This window comes from Protopterus annectens, chromosome 7.part1 (genome assembly GCF_019279795.1).
Source record: "Protopterus annectens isolate FY-2018-M chromosome 7.part1, PAN1.0, whole genome shotgun sequence".
In the NCBI taxonomy this organism is placed as follows: domain Eukaryota; kingdom Metazoa; phylum Chordata; order Ceratodontiformes; family Protopteridae; genus Protopterus; species Protopterus annectens.
The window spans coordinates 6,385,924-6,395,923 of NC_056740.1; the positions used below are offsets into that span (position 1 = coordinate 6,385,924).

Genomic DNA, 10,000 nt, shown 5'->3' on the forward strand with positions numbered 1-10,000 from the left:
TGCATGTAATTCAAGAGGACATGCAATATAATATGTCTGCTTGATCTAATTTGCTATTAAAAAAAGAAAGTATCACTGGAGTAGGAAATGAATAACTCAAGATGTAGGTTAGTTTTGTGCTTGTATAGGGAATGATTTATGTGTAACACCTTTGGTAGGATGCAAACAAAAACTAGTCTGACATACAGAAATGCAAGAAATACGCTACGCTGGTAAGGTTATGATTACTACATAGTTAAAAGAGCTAAACAGGATATTTGTCACTTACATTCATAATGAGATGTTTTGCAGCGAACCAAGCTTGACATGTATTCTGTCATAGTAACAACTCCACATTACCACAGTTTCGTCATTTAAAATAAAAGGTACAATCAGTACAAATATTGCTTGGATGGATCTGCTGAAACGCTGGATTGTATAAATCTGGGTAAACAGTAATTACCCACATTTGGAAAACTACGAAGTCTCAAGTAAAGCACATCTGTCACATGAATCAGTGGTTCTCTGTTTTACTGTGTGAAAAAAAATATATATTTTTAAACAAATAAACTATGCTCAGTTACAGTCACAAAGAAAACAATTTCCAACAGAGGCATTATGTAGTTCTCTGTACTAAAGAGCTAATCTGAGAGATACTGCCGCAAGGGAATGACGCTTACAAGAAAGCGTGCAAAGTCCAAGAGTAATAATGTTAAAGGCTCCTGCTTTTACATCATAGCTAAATCACTGAAAATTAACCTGTCAGTTCTTCCTGTTTCTATATGTAATGTAACCTCAAAAAATAAAAAAGCCTTCACCCCATACATTGTCTTTTTTTATAAATTTGAAAGCACAATGCTCTCTGTAACCCCAGGATTCAATAAAGCCTACACTAAGTGTACACTGTTCTCAGTGACCAGACAACACAGGCATAACTCACACATTCTTCCTCCTAATTTTAGTTTTCCTACTGATTTTCTTGCAGCTTTAAATGCTGGCAGGGATTCATAAAGGTTACCACAAACTGTAAACTACATGTACACTTAGTGTAATCTTTCTAGAGTGACTAGAAAGCATGAATAATGTGGTAGGGATGTTCTTGAATACATATTGTGTATGCTTAGTGTAGGCATTATTGAATCTGGCCCAAAGACATTACAACTATGTTTTTAGGCCCAGCCTCTTTGTTAACTATCAAGCCAGAAGCTCTCCATCAACCACTGGACCAACTGGCATAAGAGCTCTATGGCCCATTTGTTCCTCAAGTGAAGCAGGAGTGGAAGTTGGCCCTACACCCCTGCATGTGCTCACTAGCATCCAAGGGGGTGGCATGTAATAAGCCATTGTGATGAACGTCTAAACCTTCATGTGATAAGACCAAGTGGGCATACCTCCATAGGTTCATAGGTTCATAGGTAGGTACTAGGCTATTAGCCCTAGGGCCTATATAAGCCTAGCCAAAAAGGTACCCTGTCTTTTGCCACACAAGAAAATTATTCTCCTGTGCCCCTGTCGAGCAGAGCCACAGAAGTGATTCCTGGGGTGAATTTCCTATTTCCCATCCAATCATCAAGATTTTTCTTGAAGAGTGCTAATGAGGAGCTCTGTTTAACATAGATGGGTAGTCTGTTTCAGAGTATGGGAATTCTCTGGGACAGGAATCTATCCCTCCAGCATGTTCTGTTTATTGTGGTGACAAGGTTTAGGTCCCTAGAGCATGTAGCTCGGAGGGATTGGGATTTCTTTAAGTGGAGCATGTTCAATAGCTCTGGGTTTGACATAGCTTTGTATGTTAGGTAGAGATCGCCACTGAATAGGCGATATTTGATGGAGTAAAGTTGGAGTTATTTGAGGCGATCTGCGTAGGGCATCTGTTTGAGGCCAGTAATCCTCTTTGTGAGGTATTTCTGTGGCCTTTCCAGTTGTTGTAGATGTCTTGTGAGGTACATACCAAAAGGGTTGTTGTACTCTATAATGGGTCTAATGAGTGTAGAGGGGAACAAAGACCTCTTTTTTTCTGGATGAGAAACCTTTTGTGATGAGGTGAGCCATGTAGAAGGATTTCCTGACCACTGTGGCGATGTGATTATCAAAGGAGAGACTACTGTCCACCTGTGTCCCAAGATCTCTTATCACACTTTCGGCATTAAGTAGACTATCACTTATGTGGTAGTTCATGGGTACAGAGGTTTTACCAAAGGGGATGACAATACACTTTTTGGCATTGAGCTTCAGGCCATGGCTTTGACACCAAGCATCTGTCTCAGTGAGGCCCTTTTGTAGTATGTCCACATTGTTAGGTGTTTCGATTATGGCTCCTAGTTTGCAGTCATCTGCAAACTATGTTAGCCAAAGACCTTCTGTGTTAGCCTGTACTTCAGAGAAGTAGATGCCAAACAGGAGAGGACCCAGGACTGAACCCTGTAGTAGGTCTGAAGTCGAATTTGGAGTCTGCTACTTTCACAGTGTGGGTTTTGTCCATGAGCCAGTTGGCAACCCATCTTGTGACATAGGGATTTATACCTAGTTTAGTGAGCATATCTATAATTCCAGAGTGGGGGATGGTGTTGAAAGCCTTGGCGAGATCTAGATAAGCTGTGTGAACCACCTTACCCTCATTTATGGCTTGGTGACTGCTTCAAAGAAGTCACTCAGGATTAGGAGACATGATCTGCCTTTTACAAACCTGAATTGGGTAGGGTCCAGAGTTTGGAGATTACCAATGTCTTTGTTTATGAGTTCCATGATGATACATTCCATGGCCTTGCAGACCAGGCTCATCAGGCTAATGGGGCAGTAGTTCACATGGTCCGTCGTGGCTCCCCCTTTGTGGAGTGGGATAACCGTCATGGTGCACCATTGAGTGGGCACAAAGCCTGAGGTGAGGCTATGACTGAACATGGTACTTAGGTCGGGTGCCAGTTCATTCTGTAGTTCATGTAGAACACAGCCTGGGATATTGTCAGGGCCCATGGATTCTGTGTTCTTGGCTTTGGAGAGTGTGTTTTTTACCTGTGCAGCCATGATTACAGGAACTTTGCATTCTTCCGGTATAGAGATGGGCCCTCTAGGGGGTGAGGGGAGTAAAGTTAGCACTGAACCTATCTGCCAGGATGTTGGCAATATCAGTTGGTTCTGTATATTTAGTGCCATTGTGCTGTAACTCAAAGCAGATCTGAGTATTGCTATTGAGATTTTTGACATAGCTATAGAATGCTTTGTGGCTGTCTTTAGAGTCAGTGGCAATTTTGTTTTCATAACTAGCTTTGGAGGATTTTATGATCTCAGCTTCTTACTGAGGTTGACCAGGGAGTTCCTCCAGTCATGGGATTTTACTCTTTTTTGCAACAGTTTCTTTCTTCTGTTGCAGAGTTTATTTATGGCAGAGGACCACCAGATTGGCTTCCTTTTTTTGGAAGATAGCATCTTGGTTCGATTAGGGATAGCATGATCCATGCACTCATGTAAGTGCTTATAAAGTGCATTTGTGTAGAATTCAGCAGTTGTACCTCGATTGTCCCTCTGCATGGGTGTCATGAAGTTTACCACTTCTGTCTTAAGAAGTGTGGAAGTTGGCTTTGGAGAAGTTTTTACGGTGGTTTCCCTAACTGAGGATGGGGGCGGGATGTGGCTGTCTAGGGTGATTAGCTTGTGGTCGGATCTGACCAACAAGGAATTGACCTCTGCTGTGGAACACTGGTTGCCCATGTTGGTAATGACCAGGTCTAGGATACTGCTGCCCCTGGTGGGGGTGTGAATAAGTTGATCCAAGGCAATGGAATTTATGAATTCCATAAAACGTTGAGCAAAAGAGTTGGTACATGAGTAGTTTTCCCAGTTAATGGTGGGGTAGTTGGAATCGCCCATTATTAGGGTATTGGGTTATATCCTAATACTTTCCAGTGTATCAAGAAATGAGGAGTGGGAATCCTGGGGCATGGTGGGGGGGGGGTCTGTAGCAAGCTACAATATGGATTGCGGTCTTGCCAGAGTTAGTTGCACTTGGATAATCTTGGATGCAGTATGCTGTGCAACTAGCCTGGAGGTGTGGATATCCTTAATGAATATGGACACGCCTCCACCTTTAGTGCTTTGTTCCGGGTTAGGTGGCCGAAAGGTGTGGTATGAAGTATAGCCTGGTAACGCAGGGGTGCTGTCTGGAGCTTTTAACCAGGTCTCTGTCACTGTACAGATGTCGATGTTCTCCATTTTAAGGAGTGCCTCGAGTGCATGCATTTTGAGGTTTAGACTTCTAGCACTGAGTAACATTACCCTCAGATTTTGCTTGCTTGTACCTGTTACGGTGGTGAATTTGTCACTTGAACCTTGCCTAAAAAAAGGGTGGCAACAGCCTTAGCCAGTATCCGGAATCCCAAGGGCGACAGGTGCAGGCCATCTCTGGCAAAGCATCATGGTCTGTCGATCATGTCGTCCCAGGCAGACAAATAGTGGATCTCCTTAGAATGACACCAGAAGCTTAGCCAATTGTTGAAGTCAATCATTTTATCCTTGTACTGTGGTATCATTCTGGGTGATGACAGGATGCTACTCAGAGCTAGGGTTATACCTGCCTAGGCTACAATATAGGAAAGCTCCTCCATGTCTCTTTTCATGTAGTCTCAGGTCATTCACACCAACATGGACAATGACAGTGTCATATTTGTACTTGTTGTGGAGTGACCTGAGTGCGTGCATTATGTGGCAGATCCTGGCAACTGACAGGCAGCTGACAGTAACTCTCTCCTTATTTAGCCTGGTGAGTGGAACATATCAGTGTGCCTGACTACAGAGTCACCTATGACTAGAGAGTTGGGTACGTTGTTATGCCTTATGGGCTGTGGTTGAGTGGCACACTGAGTTTGTGGGCTATGTGTCATTTGGGTTGTGTTGAGGGGTGGAATTTGCTTGTGTTTCTGCTTTGGAGGTCCCTGATGCTTGGGCAAGTTTTTATTGAGAGCCTCGGTGAATGTAGATGTGTGTTTTGTGTTTCTATGTGTGTGTTTTGGTGGTGTAGGTTTTGAGGGACTATGTGATGAGTGTGGTGTGGTGCAAGTGTTTACCTTCTCCTCTTGACTGTCTAGTCCAGTCCTGGGTGAAGAGAGCTTTGCTTCCAGTTTGGCTATATAAGTGCATCTCTCACAGGTTGTAGTGTTGGGTGGTAGGAGGAGAGGGTTGTCTGTGTACATGAGGCAATTGCTGCATTACCCCAAGATGCCCAGATTTATCAAGTAGACAGGAGAAATCACCGGGAGCTGATCCTTAGACATGCCTGGATAGGTGCTTATTTATTAAGTACTAAAAACTGCTTTCCTCTAGACAAGTGAGGAAAGTTGAGTGCTGTAGTAATTTGCAGCTTATTTAGTGCATACAACGAGTTCTGAACAAGTGCTGAGTTCAAAGAAACAGATCTGAGTGCTGAAACTAGAAAACCGGCTAGTTCTAAGAAACAAAATTAAGCTAGAAAGCTTCCCTCCAACACAGAAAGGCTTGGGGGCTCAGAAGCCTACAAACAGTCTAGACCACTTACAGGAAAGGCAGGAAACAAGCTTAAAATGTTATTTATTTTTTCTTTCCCAGATGCTCTCTTTGTACACAGTAGGAGTGCCTGAAATCAGAATATGATCTCACTGCACTCAGTTGAGTGAGCAAATGAGATGGGCCCAGAAGGAGTATCTAAACACAAATTTACAAGAAGGACGGGCAGTTTCAAAGCCACCAAGATTAACACCAAAACAAAACCAGAGGGTGGGTGGGGAACTAAATGAAAAAACAGAGTCAAAACTTCCAATTCAGTTAATATTAAATGCAACACAAATAAATCAATTAAAATGCTGTATTATTTGAAAAAAGTGCAGATAAAAGATACTTGAATTCTCTTATACATCCAGTTGAATACAGCTAGATCTTAGCCGGCCAAAGCTCAGGTTTTAAGCAGAAAATATTCTAAAATGTACCACTTAAATAGGCAGTAACAGAATATCAAGGAATGAGACTACCCCCAACTGCAATTACCGTCTATGCAGGAATTCTAACAGGCAATAAAATCTAGCAAGCCCTAACTGAAAAAACAGAGTCAAAACTTCCAGTTCAATTAATATTCAGTGCAACACAAATATTGTTTTTCTTTCATCTTTTCCTGTTTAGGAGTTGCCACAGCAGAACTCTGGTCCGCTAATGATTGGCAGTTGATTTTCTTTATGGTGCTGAGGTGCCAGCCCGACACCCAACCTTCAACGAAGGCACGCCCATTCACACATGTCTTTCAAATGCCACTCGACTGCAGGGAGGACATGCAGACTCCACACAGGAGGCGCTCCAGCTGAGAATCAAACGGGAGAACCTCTTGCTATGAGGCGACAATGTTACCACTGCACCACCGCAGCTTACACAACACAAATAAATCAATTAAAATGCTGTATTATTTAGTGCAGATAAAAGGTACTTAAATTCCCTTATATGTCCAGTTGAATACAGCTAGGTCTTAGCTGGCCAAAGCTCAGGTTTTAAGCTCTCTATTACTATTACCATCCCTCTATTACTGTGATTCCCAATCTCCAATGGGGACTTTATCATGGTATCACATGTACCAATCCTTTATCATTCCCCTCCTTCCGTACACCAACTTCGATAAGTGCTCAAGCCTCTAAAAAAACTTAGGTTGCCCGAGTTATACACAGAAATTTATCCTGCTAAGCAAAGCAGCTGGCTTTGAAACTCATTATTATATCTAAATGTCTACATCTTTTTCAAGTAATGTTTTATCATTATTTTAATGGCTGACGAATGACAGAAATAGACTGACAGACTATTAAACCCCCTTTCCCCACACCTGGAACACTATCTGTGCTAAACTCAAATGCAAAAATTATGAACAACAATCTAATGATATCCCAGTTATATAACGTTTAACTTTCAGCAGGCATGCATAATGTAGTGCATACAAATTCCATTTCACAAACAAAGAATGTGCATGAGTGAGTTTCCAGCCAGTTGAGCACATACTTTTGGTACTATTCAGACTGCAACAAAGATGATGTTCAATTTCATTTGTGCCTAGCATGCACAATTTATTTGATTTTGCAGAACAGTATTTTAGATTGGACAAAACATTTGCAAGATGAAGCCAGCCCATATAGTTAAATAAGTGTACTTGTAAAACAGAGAAAAAGGTAAGAAAAGGAGAAGTATAAGAAACTCACTAAATACTGAATATTTACAAAGGGCAATGTGTAAAAATGCTCTGTGCATTCAAATAATTTACCAAAAATGTGGTTATTTTTCAACAGCTAGGAACTACAATAAGAGAAACAAATTACGATGTACGATTTATGTATCACAGTAATTTCTGTAAAGAAATCTAATGCAAAGTGATAAAGCCAGGCTAGTCCCATAGAGGGATAAAACTCTGACTATGGCTCATGAAGCTTGAGTTTGGCTAGCAGCTTGCATCCTTGACAGAGTTGGTAGCCCTTGGAGGAAGGAGTGGGCCCATGATGAGGGTGTATGTGTGTGTGGTCTACCAAGCTGACAATCTGCAGTAGCCTCAATGTGCAGGTAGACAGGATCAGGCACTTGTGTTGGAAAACAAGTTGTGGGATCCTGTTGTGGTAAAAGTCACACTTCTCTTTGCCAAAGAGAAGGGGTTAGTTTAATTAGTAAATAAATCCTTGTTAACATGATTCCAACCAGGGCACAAGGATCCTTCATGGCTTCCCCAAATGGTTCTCACCCTAATGGATCTCATGATGATCCTTATGAGCTGAGAAGGAATGGACTCTATTCTGCAGTGAAGCTTGATAATTGACAAGCGTGAGTGATGTTTTTCTTAAAGAGATACTTTTGTCAAAAGGGCAATTTATCTGAAGACACAACTGTTTAGCATAATAAAAAGCCAATAATTTTGGTCCTATCTCTAAAATATGAGAGACCACTATAAAGATCTTTCATTCTTATGCATCCCTGTTTTTCCAATATAAGAATGCCTTTAACTATCCCTCATTCACTTCCCATTCACTTCCAATATTACAGCACAGATATACATCAGAGACAAACTTTGACAATGCATTTAGCCAGTAACCAAATTCCCCTTGATCAGTTCCAAAAATTAAAATAAATGACATCTAACTCGCATGCCTTCACATATTATAATGTGTTAACTATTTCAAAAACATTACAAGAAAGCTGGAAGATATTCAACCATATATTTTTTCTTGGTACCAAATATTAGATGACTTATGTTATCAGAAGATATAAATATGCATATTTTAAGCTGATCTCAAAGAGGAAATATAGGTTATGGTTGGGGTTAGGTAAAGCTTTAAAATGTTCTAAAACCCATGTACATACACATAATTATTAAGCAAATGTCTATTTCAGTGGCTGAATATAGATTTTGATTTTGATAATAGATGTTATTTGACATGTTTGGTTGGGGCTCTTCATTACTTATATTTCATTTGCTGTCCGTTTCTTTAATTGTCTTATTTATTTTTTTATTTTATTTTACATTTGTTGACCGGGATGGTCCGACTGGATACATGTCCATTTTCAGCGGAGGCCCGGGGAGAAAAGCTCCACAGAGAAAAAAGTTACACTTTCATTTATATACAGATAAGTACACTACCTAATTCAAATACATAAAAATTCGAGGTTCACATAAACAGAATCAGTGATACACATAAATACTTCACAATTGTATTTAGATACATTATAGTTGATATTCTAGGTTGATATCCCATTGCTTATAGAGTCAAGTCAGGCAATGGGGAGCTTGACTTCATAGGTACCCATGATGGTGGAATTAGGGGGTGTGCGCTTACAAATTATTTGGATTAAGGGGACGAAAAAACACCTAGTCAAACAGGTGGAGAATACTACTAGTAGTGTGTCTTAAAAGATTAATAAAAATGATTTAAATATTAAAAAAAACATTATACAGAAGCATTTATAATAGTGATAAAATCCTTCTAATGCAAGGCTCAGCCAAAATCTCTCCTAAGTAATCTTAAAGGATTTTGGATAAAAATACAAAAAACTCTCAAGTAGGCCCAGCAGTAAATTATCCCACTCTTTAATCGGTATGACTAACAGAGGTCTCTTTCCACAGAAAGTGGACAGTTAGTTAAGAAAGTCTCCTGTCTTGTGTCTTTATCCTTCCTAATTCATCCCACTTTCTTCCTCATAACACAATCCTTAAACTCTTTACTTAACTTTCACTTCAGGCTACATCTTGTTAGGGTAGTATATATTCCATTTTTATTAAGATCCCATCTAAATGTTCTTTGATCATCTTCAAACTCTACCCCAATTTCCTGAAAAAAAGCTTCCATCCTCTTACCTGCATGTTTAACATTTCACTTCATACAGGGGTCCTGTTCCAACTAAATGGAAGACTTCCATAGCACTGTAAAGCCTTCTTATCTGCTTACAATCTTGAGAAAATTATCTAAAACAGATCTTATCTTTTATCCAAGAAAGCCATTTTCTTAATCTTAAGGGGGGGGTGGCTTCAAACTTAGATATAATACCATAACCATACTTTTTCAAGAAATTACTGACTTATCTTTGATAATAAGCACAGCAGACTTGTAAAAGGAATTATCTAATTTGGATTTAATAAAATAGTGTTGTAGCTGAACTACTTCTTACTTGCCTCTGTAACTAACAGACCCTTCCAGGGTCTTCTGTGGCAATACCCTCACTTCTCCACAGCCTATCTCCAAGTATGCATTCAACATGTTTCCATGTTGTGTTCCATGATCTTTTCCTTCTTCTTAAATAACCTTTTAGTCAACTTTCCTCATCACAATGTGATGTACCATGCATGCATTAGAACCTGTTTTCATCTGAAGTTCTTAAATCTGTCAAAACCTCCAGATATTTATCCAGGATTATCTTAACAAAACCTTCTACTGGTTTATCCGTCAGAATTTTATTGTTAACACTAATACCATTATAAAAACTATCACCCTTGGAATACATCAAGACTATCAACCACTCTCTCTCAGCAACATTTCTCTAC

The 10,000-nt window shown here is 40.0% G+C and overlaps 1 protein-coding gene across 3 annotated transcripts in view; it reads right to left on the reverse strand.

Annotated features, from left to right (window-relative positions):
* Positions 1–10,000, reverse strand: part of CELSR3 (cadherin EGF LAG seven-pass G-type receptor 3) — a 1,979,827-nt gene that overhangs the window by 904,703 nt on the left and 1,065,124 nt on the right. The window lies entirely within an intron of this gene.